This window comes from Pezoporus wallicus, unplaced genomic scaffold (genome assembly GCF_028554395.1).
Source record: "Pezoporus wallicus isolate ANWC-B61680 ecotype Strahan unplaced genomic scaffold, APGP_CSIRO_Pwel_v1 contig_11175, whole genome shotgun sequence".
NCBI classification, from domain to species: Eukaryota; Metazoa; Chordata; class Aves; order Psittaciformes; family Psittacidae; genus Pezoporus; species Pezoporus wallicus.
The window spans coordinates 263,237-279,734 of NW_026641536.1; the positions used below are offsets into that span (position 1 = coordinate 263,237).

At 39.2% G+C, this 16,498-nt stretch overlaps 1 protein-coding gene and 1 pseudogene across 1 annotated transcript in view; one reads left to right on the plus strand and one right to left on the minus strand.

Annotated features, from left to right (window-relative positions):
• Window positions 1-8,781: 8,781 nt before the first annotated feature.
• LRRC38 (leucine rich repeat containing 38) overlaps window positions 8,782-16,498 on the minus strand; it is an 87,768-nt gene continuing 80,051 nt past the window's right edge. Inside the window, exons 5-6 of the mRNA XM_057424183.1 lie at window positions 9,184-9,399; window positions 8,782-8,859 (exon numbers count right to left, since the gene is read on the minus strand). The gene's annotated coding sequence lies outside the window, so the exon portion shown is untranslated. The remainder of the gene's footprint in view (window positions 8,860-9,183; window positions 9,400-16,498) is intronic.
• On the plus strand, window positions 12,387-13,429 carry LOC130607257 (arylacetamide deacetylase-like 4; annotated as a pseudogene).

The following is a 16,498-nucleotide window of genomic DNA, read 5'->3' on the forward strand; positions in this document are numbered from 1 at the left end:
AAATTTAGAGAGAAACTTGCAGAGTTCTTACATTTAAATGGCAGGTTTCCTCATAACTAATAAGCCATATGATTATCACTGGATCATCACTGAGTGTCAGGAGAGAGATTTTTGGAGAGAAGAAGATGAAGCTCCTAACCAGAAACTGTAAGTTTGGACAGATTGTTGGGATCAGGTGGTACTCCCTAACTTAGCTGCATCTGAAATAACCAGAGCTCAAAGACTTTCCATTGCTGCTTGGCAGCGTTTAGCTCCTCTGTGTGTTTTTACAGTAATACCTTTGGAAACGGAGCTAGGGGGTCTAATTTTCCTCTCAGTCCAAAAACTCTGAGGAGGAGAGAGAAATTACAGCTTAGTGTCTGGTTTAGACTAGAATGACTCAGTGTCTGGTCTGGTAACAAATATAACAACTTGCTGGTACGGACGTAAGGAGCAGTGTTCAAAATGAAAGGATATGAAGTTCATTAAAGTAAATCTGATTTTTTGATTCCTGAGTTCAGTCTCTTTATGCATAAATCACCACAGACACATTTAAAATAGGAAATTCAGTAATATTATAATTAACCTGTTCATATTAAAACCAAAATTCATTGTTTAAAACATTTGCAGATCCTTTGAAGCCAGTGGGAATGGAATAATCTTGTGAATATGGATTTCAATCTCTTCCCAGCTTCAAGAATACCTTAAAATGCATTGAAAGTATTTGGGCTTTTTTCATTCATTATGATTTTGGTTTATTGATGTATGTGCGAAGCTGTTACCATTTGGAGTGGGAGTAAAAGATGGTTCTAGATATTTAAAATTTTCCTTTTAAAATTTCTTGGAAGTATGAACTATTTTACTTCTTTACTACTTTACTTTAGATTTACCTTGAAGCACTAAAAACCAGGAGTCACTACATTGTACAAATGTACAAAAGCAAGAAGCAAAAGCAGACTTACAGCAAAACTGAAGTTGCTGTATCTTGTCTGTAATAAATATGGTGAAAAGTACAAGCCAGTTAAGAATTCACCTACTTTGGCCAACAAGTCAAATGGCTTCAAATTCTACACATAGTATGTAGTAGAACACTGAGAACAGCTGAGGTTTGTCCCTCTTAATTGCAGTTCCACTCTGAAAAGTGGGGAAGAATAGTATTCTGGGATTGTGCTCTTTTTTGGCAAGAGGTCTTTTCCCAAACTGTCACCTTTACAAAACCAATATACGCTTTTGTTCAGAGTTGATCTCTGGTTGTGTAATCCCGTAACCAGACCTTCAAGTGGGTTTGGTTATCCAGACTCCTTACAGGAAACATCTAGAGGTGCAGACAGCCGATTGGTACATAACTTTGTTGATGGTAGCAAGGATCTGTCACATCACAGCAGTTGTTCCTAACTGTAAGTTAGAAGTTGTCCCAAAGTGAATCCCTTCATGTTTCTGCTCACTTCACTGGCCTATTAATGTTGTAAAACTGCATCAGTTGCTATAGCTTGGTTGCAGAATGAACTTTGTGTTTTGGATAGTTGCACAGTACCCAACTATTTGTTTTCCTATACAGACACTCACAATGAAGCATTAATTGAAAAACGAAAAATAACCCAGAAACTTGGTTTAAGCCCTTTTCATGGCACTTTAAACTACTAAACTTTATTCCACTCTGCAGCAAGGGAGTCATGTAATACATCTCAGCAGTAACTCATTCAGTTTTGGCTTCCACTTGTCTGTTTAAATTTCTGGGCTTGTACTTTTTAACAGAAGTGTAAAGGAATACAGCTTTAATGGAGTTTTATAAATCTATTCTGAATTAATAAGTTCAAATTTAGATCATCCCTGAATGACCCACACCTGGAACCACGGCTCAAAAGATGCCTTTATGCTTTCTGAATATTTAACCACAGTAGTGCCTGATTGTAATATCCCAGCTTAAAAAAAAACATTTAGGCAAGCTAATTTAAAGGGAGGTTAGGAAGGCCTTTTGTAACTGAAACCCAGCTTTTGGATCACAGTTAGTGTAGATTTACTCATATTCTCAATGAGAGTCATAGAAACCTACTTCTTTTTACTTTCCCAGTCTTGAAGGAAAAAAGAGCAGTGAAAAGGCAACATTTACTTCTAAAATAAGTTGAAACACTCTCTTGCATAACACACTCGCATAACATACATATCTTGCATACACATCACTTGCATAACAAAGGTCCATTTTTGCAGAACAGTGTTACATGGATCTGTGAAGAGGCTTGGGTAGAACATCTGAATGCTTAGAGCTTCATGTTGCGCCTCTGTATGTTAGCAGAACTCTACACTGGCTCGCAAAGCCTTTGCAGTCAAGTTCCTAGCAAACTTGAAAGACTGCAAATGAAGTTGCTAAACTGCAAGAACTTTTGACAGGAAAAGGAGCTGGAAATTAAAAGCATGCTCAATGCATGTCTGAAAGCTATTTGGGCTAAGAATTCTGTGTTTTCAACTTAAAAAACTTCACCCAAATATATACAGGACATTGGTAAGCAGATGGGAAAAAACTGGGAACACAGAGCAGCACTGTCACACAGTGGAAAGTCTGTTACTGGTGTGTTAAGAAATAACAGTTTTTTACATCACTGCAAGGTTCTTTACCATGGACAATCTATCACAATCGCAGGTTAAAACTAAATCTCCTTTAAAAAAGGAAAACCGTTTGCCAAGTTGGTCTGGTTTTTGTTACATGAAGCACTGCTGTCAGATTTGGATAAATCAAGAGCTAAATTTTTTGCTTCTCGATTTCATTCTTCCCTTGAGTTAACATTTTCCATTTGAAATGTGTCCCAGTGGTTCTATGATTTCACACTGTCCCTGTGTGTGCTATTAAGCATTAAGAGTCTGATACTGTTGCCTTGTACGTGGAGCTTTGCCATGGACTAAACTCAAATGAACCATGTTTCTGTTTAACTTCCAGCCTTGTGCAAAAAGCTACATGTGGATGTGTCACTGCTTTTCCAGGGTCTCACAACAAACCTGTATCATGAATAAAGACATAACAAATGTCTGAGTAATTCTAAATTCTAGATGACATACCTTTATAGATTCAAGATGTGTAAAGATAATTGTCTTTATAAGCAGTACAATGTTTTCAAAGTGCACGCAGGTACTAGCTGGAATTCAGACAAAGGAATGCAACAGCAAGAAAAGAAAACATCTTTCAAATTCTTAGTCATCTTAGTACATATAGGATTTTGTCATTTGTACTAATTGTTCTTCTTTTTTCCTTAATGCTTTGATTTGAAGCCAAATCTGTCTCAATCTGTTATTCTTTTTCTTCATATTGGGAAACAGAACAGTGAAAAATACCACATGTAAACAGGAATGGAGGGACTACATTTTGTTAGACTGATTGACTCATCTTATTTTCTCTTTATTTACCATTCCTTCTGACTAATTCCTCAGTCCTGACAAAACTTGTAAGACACACAAGGATTGAGGGAGGCAGAAGAATAAAGTCCATAAGGCCTTCAAAATCAAAATCGGCTTATTGTTTCAAGAGTCTGACCTGAAATCCTACTACACTAACATGATACAGATTTTGACAAGAGGTTAATGCCTGCAGTAAATTTGCACTGGAAGCCTGTAAACTGGCTTAGGAAAAAAATCTTCAGACAAAATGTTCCCTGAATCCTTTCTATCAATGTGTTTCTGAAAAAACTCATTACAAGCAGCTGTAATTTCTTTCTGAGCTACTGGTTCACTACAACAGGCAGAGGTGAGATAATTCAAGTCTGCTGTCATAAGCTTCTTCAAACTTGACAGTTCTAGAAAGGAAGCCCAAGAGAGGAGGAATGTTAGGCAAAGAATGCTGTTGTCAAAGCCAAATTTGTTTGGTTAGAAGGCTAGAAGAGGTCAGCTTTAGGTGTATGAACTGTTGGGATGGAATAGGACCACACTGTAGATTGAGGATGGGAAAAGATCTCTGGAGAGATTCAGCTGAGCTAAGGGAAGGCACAGAGGGATGCTGAGTTCTTCATTCAGACAGAAACTACAGTACTTTCACTGATGGTCTGAGCAACAGAAAGATTTGGATTTTTAGCAACTTAATCTGGTATCTCTAGAGCTTTACTCACTGTTAGCACTAGGACACTTTGCTTGCTCTTGCTGAATCACTGCCATTACACCTACAAATCTGTATCACTGATCTTTTTAAGGGACAAGCAGTTCTGGAGGAGGACACTGGAGCAAATGATACATAGGGTAAACAACACAGGGCTTCCAAAGGCGGCTGATCCTTCAACTCATTTATGGGGCCTGCTGCCTTTTAAAAAGTTATTTTATCTTTCCTGACATGCACAATGGCACAGGGCAGTGAGGATCAGCTGATTCTTTGGAGGAAGAAAGATCCATTGTAACAGTAGCATGCATAAATCCAGGTGTTTCCTAAAAGCTGACGTATAAAATAATGACCAGAGATGCTTTTTTCAGAACACTCCGCCCTCCCCTCCATTTAATGACCAGCACTATTTAATTAAAAACACATCCCTTATATGAATCAACTAACCAGAAAGTCCAAGACCCCTCTTCAGATGCCTCATACCTCCCCTCCAGTCTCTCATTAGATTCTTGGTTGCTGGTCTGAAAGTCTTGACATCATGGAAAAAAAACGTATATATTGAGAGCTCCTAAGTGATTTGGGGAGATCTGGATATGCCACAAGCCACAGTTGATAGTATCAGGGGAGTGTTTAAATCCACCACAAAGAAACTAAAAATTAATAAAGAAGAAATATTGTTGTACTTTCACTTGTCCTATTTAAAAGTATGCTTATATGGGGACATTCAGAACTTAAAACCTATTACTTTTAGGAAGTATTAGTAAAAATCATTAAACCGCAACCCAGATATTCCTTCTCAGAATATAAAAAGGAGCCTTAATTTTTGCTCTAACTTACATGGTTGGTTTTTGGTTGGTTTGGGTTAGGTTTTTTAATCATTCCATTTAATCATCATTAATCATCATCATACAGTGTACCCTGTAAGTCTGGATGGAGTAAGAAGTTGGGAGGGAGCAACTAAACATCCTGCACCCTGCAGTGATGGAAGAGATCCATTATTCCCCGGCTTAGTCAAACAATTTGAGTCAGTATTAGTTTTATATTTAATCAGCTGTACTTGCTCCCAGTAAGTTACAGATTAGACCCATTCTCTTTAAAACCCAGCCTGGTCTCTCATCATCTGGTACTTTCTTTCGGTTCTTCTTGTTTATTCTCATTCTACACAGGTAAGTATTGGTTTAGCCTATTGACTAATTCACATGAATGTTTCTCATTCTTTCCTATAACGCATATTTCAAAAAAATGGGATTTTCCCAAGCAGATACATTTCATCTGCTTCTTTTAAGGGTATAAGAAAAGCTAAAAAGGTCTCACCTGGTTTTGAGTCAAGATCCTACTTTCTGAGGGAATACTACTGCAAGTCTGTAACCAAATGCAGAATCTTATGGCTCACAGAGAGGAGTATTTCTCTTCTATGACCACAATTACAAGCTTTTAAAAGGGTTTTTAAATGGACTATCTAAGAAGTTAGTGGGGATGAAGAAATAGTTCAGGGTATTCAGGGGCTAAGCATAGGTTGTACTGCTTATATCACAATGAGCTGGTGTTTCTTTGCTTTTTACTTTTACCCAAACAGGTTTTTTCCAGTCACACGGTGGACAGAAATACATGGAGTTACACCTGGTCACACATTCCTTTGCTATCATCACCTCTGTTGGTACAAGCATTTGGCTGGCCATGTGGTCTGATCACATCCTAGATGACAGCAAAGGGTAACATTGGGCTGGCTCAGCAACAAACAGCAAACTGAGAAGGTGTAAAGAGATCAAAATCCTTTCTTTAGAATGAATCAGAACAGAGGGTTAGGGCCAGAGTTCTCCAAGTGAAGGTGAAGTTTCTCTTTCATATCATTGGTAAGCCCAGAGATCTCTGGACAGCTTCCACATAACTGACAGATCTATATAAATCTGTAAAATCTAATTCTTTTAGATGGACTTCACAATGTCTAACTGTTGTGGCCAACAGAACAGTTCTGTTCTAAGCTCTCTGTTCGAAGCTGTCTCTCCCAGCAACATAGCAGGGGAAAACATGACCGGCACTAAGCAAAAGCCTTAGAATCATACTTCAGATCTCCTCCCAACACCAGAACTGCTACAATTTCTGAACATGGAGATTGGAGTTCAGTCTTCCGCAGGTTCTTAAGGAGAGGTAGTATCCTATACTAATCAGTACACTTCAAAAAATTCCACCTAGCTTTTGAGGCCCATAAAGAAGAATACAATTAAAGCAGCTAAAAAATACAGTTGTTTTGCAATTTTTGAATATACAGAATAATGACATTTCCTGGATGTGAGTCTTCTATGTATTAACTCTGACCATGCTAAAGGAACCTATAATAGCCAGATGTTTAGATGCTGCCAGCATCTGGCAGCTTTATCTGTAGGAGGAGGGTGGAGGAGTTCTGGAATGCAAATGACTTCTCTGTGGAGTCACATTGAAGGATGTAAATATTGACAGAATCACATCACATCACTGACAGAATCAGATAACACCGTTCTCTAATACGTTATTCCCACCAAAGAAAAATTGAATCCTTTTATGTGTTGGCTTTAATAGCAGGAATTCTGGCTGCTTTTGTATTACTGGTTTTAGTGGAAACTTACAAATCCTTCAAGGTAGAGATTCCTCCTGATGCTGATCAGCCACTAAAGCTCCGCTTCTATCATTACTTACATATTCTGATGGAAATTCTGGTGAGTTTATCATGCTCTGTGATATTGTGATTTTCAGGAAAAGAAAACTATGAAGATACGCATCTAAATATTGCAACTGTATGTAATGGGAACCACATAGTAACACAGATTTAAAGATCAAGGCCAAGGTTTGAGTTGGTATTCTATACATAGAAGCAGCCAGTGTGAGGTGAGTTCTTTTAAATACCGAGATACATATTCTTATACTGCAGTTGTAATTTGGTTGCCTTCTACAATGAAATGATTGGTCCTGTGGATGACAGGAGGGCTGTGGATCACATGAATAGTAATAACCACCCTTCTGTATCTCAATGCACTTTGATATATTTAAGGTGTTTTCCTAAATTTTGAACTATCTGCAGTAATTTTCTTACCTGCGATTCTTTCCGCAGTGACTGAATTACTGCGTCCTAGTTATATACCTTAGAGTATATATATATATACTGTGTCCTAGTTATATACCATGTAGGTTGGAGGGCACTTCCAGAGAATATCTAATCTAACCTCCAGCCAGAGCAGGGTCAGCTAGACCTGTTACCACTTATTATTTAAGTACTTGTAAGCCAGACTCATTGTGCAATGTGCTTTGCCATCAGAGAAAGAAACAGCTTGTGCCCAAAAAGCTATCAAAGAAGGCAACAGGAGTACATAAGAGCAGCCTAAGCCGCTCTGCATTGTCTGGCATGAAAGAAGAGTCTGCTGTCCTTTATGTATCTCACACTGCTTTTCATGTTAAGCTATATATAAACTTAATATAATAATATGACTGTATGTTATTAAGTTCTCTATGTTTCTATACTTGGTTGAATGAAAAGATTCTTTCAGGTGATTTTTTTAACCCACTTTTATAGCTTCTAAGTGGCTGTTATTCAACAGTACGTATTTTATCTTCATTGATAATATGTTCCAGAAAATTCAGTTTCCTATTCTTGGATAGTTTTAAAGATGCATTTCACCATTTGCTGTTCACTGAATCTATTCAATACCTGATTTCCTTTCAAAAACCTTTAGACATCTGCTGGTACTTTTGGTGAATTTCTGGCTTTATGTTTCTTCCACAGAAATAACCCTCATAGTGATGACTTCACAGGGTTCCATAAAGGAACATGTGCATTGAACATGTACAATCAACATATCCTGCTCATTCTGATGAATGCTGCTCTTCCTGTGCCAGTGATGGGTCTGTATTGTATGTTGCAATGAAGACCTCTTTTAACAGTCTTTTCCTTTTTTCTTTCACCTTATTTGTGATATGTCATAGCAAAACTGCATCAACAGTTAAATGTGTGCCTTCTACAGCATAAGTATCATACGTGTGATGCTCCTGCAGAATCTATCCACGTACTCTGTCATAAAGACATCAATGACAATCTCAAATGGAAAAGATAAGAGAAAGCCTCCTAGCTCACATCCTAGCTTTTGTTTTAATTTGCTCATACAGATCTGCATTTAGACTAACTAATCATATTGCACTGTGATATAAAGCTTTGATGATAATTATTATTAGTAGTGGACTTGACAGTCCTGGGGTAAAGGTTGGACTTGATCTTAAAGGTCTTTTCCAACCCAGCTGATTCTATGTTTCTATGATTTTGGCTGGCAAAGCATAAAACTTAAAAGTGACTGACAGAAAGACTGTCTAATGTAGTTTAAGGTCAATTAAGCTCAAATTGAGTGGTTTTTGCTGGTTAGTATGTGATTCTGTAATTATTTTTAAAGTAAAAATCTGGTCCCCATATGGTTTTCCACATAAAAAGCCAGTTTGTGCCAGAATTCAGGTGTTCCAGCAAATAGCTTTTCAAAGACCCTATTTCACAAGAAAAGGTGTGCTGACATGGTGATCTAGGTCCTCTTTTTCTTACACAAGTACACATTTTAGAACCTGGCTTATATAAAATGTTTCACCTACTACTGATCACTGCAACACTGAGCACATTTGTCTAGGAATACTCATACCTTTCATTTTCTGAGTGCATTGCTATTGGTTCTGAAGTGCTTTGTAATTTTTAAAATTAAAGAAGCTTTTTGACAGAATACGTATCAAATTCTCTGTTCTCCTTCATGACAGTGTTTTCTCTGAATTTTGAGATGCCTCTGTGATGTCAGGATCTCCTAAGAGAAGGAAAGAAAAGAGGATATTTAGAATGCACTGATACCAAGTTTATCATGTATATTAATGGAATCTGAAAACTCTGTTAAAACTCAGGGATGTTCAAGGCCAGGTTGGACAAAGCCTTGGGTGGCATAGTTTAGTGGGAGGTGTCCCTGCCCATGGCAGGGGTGTTGGAACTGGATGATCTTAGGGTCCTTTCCAACCCTAAATATTCTATGATTCTATGTTAGAAGAAGCTTGTGGCCTTTTTAGAGTGGGAAGGCCTGAATTCCTAAACTAATTCCAAGTTTTTCCTGTTATATCTATCTAGGCAAAGAACTTACTCAGAAAGTTTGGGTGTCTTTGAGGAGCACAAACTTACAAGGTTGCTTGCTGATGGACTGCCAGCATGCAGGGACTCAAAATGCTTCATAAAGGATCTGCGTTTTGATGAGGTGCCAGTGAGGATTTACTGCCCAAGAGCACCAGCTGCAAATAAATGGAGAGGAATCATCATCTTCCATGGAGGATGTTGGATATTTGGAAGCATCAGTAAGGAGCTGAAAGACAAAATATGATTATTTAGGATTCTTAACTCAATCTTTTTAATAACTCTCCTGAACCTAGGAAGTGACTGAAGATTAGTTTGAGGGATTGAGAGACAGAAAGCACTCATGGTTTATTTTACTTTTAAAACTCTCTAATCTGCCCTTACTTTTGTAGGATATTGCACTCTTTATGACATATATTCCTTACAGGAAGCAGTGCTGCTAAAGAAATTTTTTTTTTTTTTTTTTAAACTACACTGAAGTTGTTAACATCTGCGTTCCTCCCTTTGGTCTCTAACTGCAGCATGTTTATTGTGACTTCTGTAGTGCTCATGGCAATTCAGATGGTCTTATAGCAGACATTTAAAAACATGTGTCCATGATGGATGTACTTTAGTTGTCTTTTTTCCCGTTTAATTTATTAGAGAAACCAGATATAACTGCAAACATGTAATTCAGAAAGTTCTAAAAGATCCTATTTCTACAGGCAGGAGACATGCACACATATTACATGGCATTAGAATTCTGTAACCGAAAGAACACATCACTGAGCAAATACCTGTAAACCAAATCTTCTAAATGCAGCAAAATCACAATTAAGGTTGAAGAAAAATTCAGTGCATCTTTAAATACATTAAAAGAGTCATATTTCTGCCCACAACCTTACGATGGAATAATTCTATTAGACAATTTACTGTAACATGATGTGTAGGTCTCAGATTTCTGCCTGAATCAGCCACACAGAAATGTGCTGATTTCACAGGGGCACATCAGCTGCACCCTTCATTCTTCAGCAAACAGTCAAATCTCTGCTTCAAAATTCATTTAGACTCAGCTTTGTACTACAATTAACATTTCCACAGGAAAATGGTATGACGTACCTCGGCCAGCCTCAGCCTTCCAGTTACTTAAAACAACGTAGAAAGCTTTTACAAGGATCTCAAGCTATTTTAGCCTTTACAACCACCCTAAGAAACGGTGTGTAATAATCCTCGAATGGTTTGTGTTGGAAGAGACCTTAAAGCTCATCCAGCTCCAACCCCTGCCACGGGCAGGGACCCCTTCCACTAGAGCAGCTTGCTCCAAGCCCCTGTGTCCAGCCTGGCCTTGAACACTGCCAGGGATGGGGCAGCCACAGCTTCTCTGGGCACCCTGTGCCAGCGCCTCAGCACCCTCACAGGGAAGAACACATTCAATTGTGGCAATATGTCATAAAAAAAGAGATGATATTGCTTCAAGTATTTTCAGATTTAATTACATCAACAACATTTGTTCTTCAGGAAGCCATGAAAGAATATTCTGGTACATAGCCAGAACATCTGATTCAGTGGTTGTGTCTGTTGCATAAGTGACCCCCATTCAGTGTTACTCCCAGGATTAGTTAGTTCCCTCCGGTTCCCTCTTAATGATACCCATTCTGTATTTACATTTCTTTAAATATAAGAGAAGCTGAGCTGTAGTGTTGTCTACCCCTATGCTGTTGATATGTGTGAGCAAGCATGTGCCATGAAATGGCAGTGAGAAACACAGGTTCATAAAGTTACAAAAGTTATATATATGCCAGCTATTTTCAGAGGAGCAGATCCGTTTGTTTTGTCACCACAAAAAATCATTGACTTTGATAACAAGGAATTATAAGTCATATTCCTAATTTCAGTCTCTAATATCTTTTTATTCCCTGGTTATCAGGATGCTGATGAATCCATTGAATTAATTTCACAGAACAGTGAAAAACCAGAGAAGCAGAAGCAGTGTCTCTGCAAACAGTGAAGGGTTAAGAGAGAATGCCCACACTGTTACCTCTGTAGTATTTACTTTCTTATTAATATTAATCTTCGCCAGAAAGCCATAAAACCATGAATACAGAGAATAAAGAAGTATGGCTGTTAAAAACGTAGTCTCAAAGTATACTTAGATGTCATTGAAATCAATGTACAACACTTTAACTTGCTTAGGTGTCTGACAGTTATATCTACCTTGATTTTCAACACATAAAGTAAGTTAGTAGTTAAGAAAGAAATAAAGGGATTGTCACTGTAACATCCCCTTTTTGTAATTCACTTGTTCCAATGGATACCATAAATAAAAGTATTGTCTACAGGAAGCTGTTTTGTCACCACAGTACATATACTGTATGATGTTTTATAATGTTATTAATCTTTCTATATTAAAACGCAATAATAATATACAATACTGTACCAATATAGAATAACCTAATAATCAGTGTCCCCAGTGTAAAAAGCTCAGGAGCCATGACTCGGCTGGATTTTGTGGGTTTACACAGGATTACTCACAGCTATACATACATCCAAAGTCAGTCTGAGTGGGACAACTGCAGACTTCCCTGCAGGCATGAACTTGCATCCCAGGTGGATGCACCTGGATCAGGAACTGAGTAAATGTATGGCCTTGTAAAATGTGGGGAAATGGACTGCAAGACTTAATGCCTCACACACTTAAATTACACAAGAGCATAGCTCAATGCTGATGGTCTTGGGGAAGCTCTTCTGTTTGCTTCACCAAGCAAAACTTAAGTAAAGTTAATATTGCTTTGAGCGAGTTTTGCAAATGCATTCAAGCCATTTGCAAGTAGATGTGTAATACTAGTGGATGTGTAATACTAGTTCTTTTCTGCATTTCAGGTACGTTTTATCTCCTGAACATAAGCATTCAGTCCAAGCTCTGGGCTGTCATACTGCTACCGTGTACTTCTTGAAGACTGCAGAAAACTATGGGGTGGATCCTCATTGGATTATTGGATTATTGGATCCTTGGATAAAAGGAGGAAATTCTTTCCTGTTAGGGTGGTGAGGTAATGGAATGGGCTGCCCAGGAAGATTGTGAATGCTCCATCCCTGGTGGTGTTCAAGGCCAGGCTGGACGAGGCCTTGAGTGATATGGTTTAGTGTGAGGTGTCCCTGCCCATGGCAGGGGGTTGGAACTAGATGATCTTAAGGTCCTTTCCAACCCTAACTATTCTATGATTCTATGATTCTATTATTGTTTGTGGGCATAGTTCAGGGGCACTTTTGCTGCTAGTGTATGCCAAGAACTGGGAAATAGAAGAGATATCCCAAAGACATGCGCCCAAGTACTGATCTATCCATTTCTCTAAGCACTGAACTTCAATCTGCCATCTCATCAGAAAAATGCTTTCACTGCCTTCCTGTCCTGGGAACATACAGTCAAGTTTATCCTGAAGTCCCTGAAGAAAGACTGCTCTATGAAGGAAGCTGTTTTGGCAGGTTCTCACATTCCTGAGAGTATGAATTTGAAATACAAGAAGTGGATAAATCCAGATCTTATCCCAGAGATATTTAAGCTGGGTTATAAACAGCTGCTACTTGCTTCATTTCTACCTCAAGTCCATGAAGAAACAAAGGAACTGGTTGAGACAAGACTGTCCCCACTGCTAGCAGAAGATGCTGTTGTTTGCTGCCTACCTGATGCTTGTATCATCACCTGTGAGCACAATGTGCTCAGAGATGATGGACTCTTGTACAATAAACGGTTAGAGGACAACAATGTCAAAGTGACCTGGTTCAGCATGGAAGGCGGTTTCCACTGTGCACTGGGATTTTTTGGTTATGGTATTTTCTCTTTTCACCACCAAGTAAAAAAGTGATCCACACTGTAAACTTAATAGAAGGCTATTAAAATGTTTTCTCCAGTATAGTGTACTGGTATGCAGAGGGTGTTCTAATTAACCAGCTACTAGCTATTTGTATATTAGAACATTAGAACCTAGGTAACAAATAATAAGATTAGCATGGTCTGTTGAATTCTGATTTTCAGTTGCTGTTATTTGGGAACATGATTTATTTTTTATCTTTTCCCCCACCTTTTTTTAAAAATCCCATTATTTGGTATATCTGTTCTGATGTTCTTTTTTTACATTGTAAGAAGATTCATTCTCTTCTTATGTCAAAGAATAAAAACTCAACATAGTAAAAGAACATTTTGAAGCATGCCATTAATGAGTAACTAGCAATGTGCATCCACATCTCAACATAATACACACAAAATCAGCATAAAATGCCCCCTCAAAGCCTCTGGAGAGTAACAATACTTTCACATCCAGCACTTCTGAAATGAGTAGTAATCATCATCAAACTATGTGTATAGGTAGCTTTGGACATGATTGTAAGGTCTGAATGAGGGAATTGAGTATATTTACAAATCTGATTTTAAAGGGAAATGGGTGACACAGAGGGAGTACAGAAATGCCAGCTGTGTGAGACAGGTACCTGTGTCTGAGACTGGCCTCTAAACTTTTCTATAAAGTTCTTTTCTGAGAAGCAATTGGTTGTCTTTAGCAAGACAGAGACATAGTGGGTTTTGCCATTTTGTAATCAGACACATCATCAACTCTTTTACCTGGAATTTGGAGAGAAAGTACGAAAACAGCATGGAAGGTGCCCAAATAATCTCACAGAAGGAATCACAGAATGGTTTGGTTTGGACAGGACTTTAAAGCTCATCCAGTTCCAACCCCCTGCCATGGGCAGGGACCCCTTCCACTAGAGCAGCTTGCTCCAAGCCCCTGTGTCCAGCCTGGCCTTGAACACTGCCAGGGATGGGGCAGCCACAGCTTCTCTGGGCACCCTGTGCCAGCACCTCAGCACCCTCACAGGGAAGAGCTCCTGCCTAAGAGCTCATCTCACTCTCCCCTTTGGCAGGTTAAGCCATTGCCCTTGTCCTGTTCCTACAGGCCCTTGTCCAAAGCCCCTCTCCAGGTTTCTTTTAGCCCTTTTATGCACTGGAAGCTGCTCTAAGGCTTCCCTTGGAGCCTTCTCTTCTCCAGGCTAAACAATTTCTGTGAATGAACTATTGAACTATTTCTGCAAAGATACAAAACACAAAGGAAAAGAAAAATCTCAGCTGAGTTGTTATATTGCTCATTAGAACAGATCCACCTTCACTAAACACAAGATAATTGCCATTGCATGTCAAAACAGCTGGTCATTCAATGCCTACGAACTGTAAAATCACTCTTATGCAACCGCCTTGCACTTGCAATACCTGAGCACACACAAGCATGGAAAGAGGTTACTCCCTATCTTCATTCTCTGTCAGCCAAACAGTGAGTAGGAAGAAAATGCTGGGTTAAATTCTTCACATTGTCACCATGTTAATTAAATATGATGACAACTTCACAGGTACACATCTCTGCAGCAACACGTTGTTACTTGTGAATTCTTGCTCTCAGTTCCTTGCAGCAAAATGAAATGACATTTCTTCATGCTCTGTTGACACAACAGATTGTTTTCTTTTTTCCTATTGCAGGTATTAGCAATTTATGCTTCGAGCAAAGAAATTCTTCCGGGGTAAATGTATAAATTCCAGATATTCCACAGTTTGAGGGTTTCAGGATTTGCCTCTGTTATGCAAGCAGATGTGAAAGTGGGGATTAATTGTGGTTTCTGATCTCAACATGTTGGTAGCTGAAGCTAGGCCAGCATAGTAGTTGCAGCTAGTACCTGCTGCAAAAGCTGTGCAGAAAGCTGGCTAGTATTTGAGCAGTCTGGTGCTCTGCCTTGAACAAGATGGCTTAAAACTAGCCTGGGTACATCTCCATGCACTTCATCAAACCTGTGACAGTTATTAAGCTTATCTTTATTTTGGGTCATTTTTATCCACGCTTCGCTCTTGTTTGCATCTTCAGTACCAAGCTTGTTCTCTTGATGATTCTTTGCAGGTAGAGATGGGTGGAAGTGCTAGAACTAAGGATGTCTGTACAATTCCACCTTGTATGTTGTAAGTTATGAGACAATCCTGTATGATCTCATACTCTTTTACTCATACTCTTTTACACATACCTCATTCAGCACAGCGTGTATTATACTGCTTGTCCATTCAGCAATCCAATACTTGTTTTCTTTCCATTATTCACTTTCCGAATTTATGCCTCATTTATAGGCCAATGTCCAAACTCTTCACTGATCTCTTCCTGAGATTTTTCCATGGTCCTTTATCTGTAAGTCTTTAATTTATTATAAATATTAATAAAATTATAATATGTCAGCAGTAATAGTACTCTCTGTACATTTTAATCTGTATTGAGGGTTATAACCATGGCAGTGCAGATGGGTGAGTACGAAACAGCAAGTCCTGAATCCCCCATGGCACTTCAGGCCATGAGAGCAGAGATGCAACATAGAGATGGACTCATGATCGAGGGGTGGACTTAGCAATGGACACTATTGCCCAGGTTATTCACAAGTGTGAACACTGCACACAATCTCTCCTGCTCTGGAAGACTGTTACAAGAGATGAAGCCTGACATCATGGACCAGATGGACTCAGCAGCTTTATAGGGACTGGTCCATGCACTAAGATAAGAGTGCACTGAGATAAGAGTGATGGTATATTGAAAATGTGGGAACTGAGCATGACGTGAATGGTATGGAATAAGGGGTGGATAATGTCCTGGGTTCAGCAGTAGCAGTCATTTTTTCTCCTTCTTGGTAGCTGGTACAGTGCAGTGTTTTGACTTTCAGCTCGGGAACAGAGCTGATAACAAGGATGTTTTGGTTTGGCCAAGGACTTTGTGAGCCTCACGCTCTGCCAGGGAGGAGGGGAAGCCAGGAGGAAGCAGAGACAGGACACCTGACCCAAACTGACCAAAGAGGTATTCCATACCACAGCACGTCATGCCCAGGATGTAACTGGGAGTTAGCCGGAAGGGCTGGGAGACTGCAGGGTTGGAGGAGGTATTGGTCGGAGCTTGGTCGGGCTGAGGGGGGCGAGTTATCGGTCAGCTGGTGCTGAGGTGTTGTATTCTCTTCCCTTGTTATTTCCTTTATCATTATTATCATTGGTGGTAGCAGTAGTGATCTGTGTTATACCTTAGTTACTAAACTGTTCTTATCTCAACCCGTGGGAGTTGCATTCTTTTCGATTCTCCTCTCTGTCCCTCCGGGAGCAGGGGGAGGGCAAGAAAGGGGGGGAAGTGAGCGAACGAATTACCTGACTGGGTTTAAACCACGACAACTAGTGACTCCTATATTTTCTAAAATTTAGGGAGTCACAAGATGGAATTGTCTCCATGGAACTTCCTGTCCTCTACTTTCTTTGAATTAATTCCAGCTCTGCTGTGTCTTGCATTGCT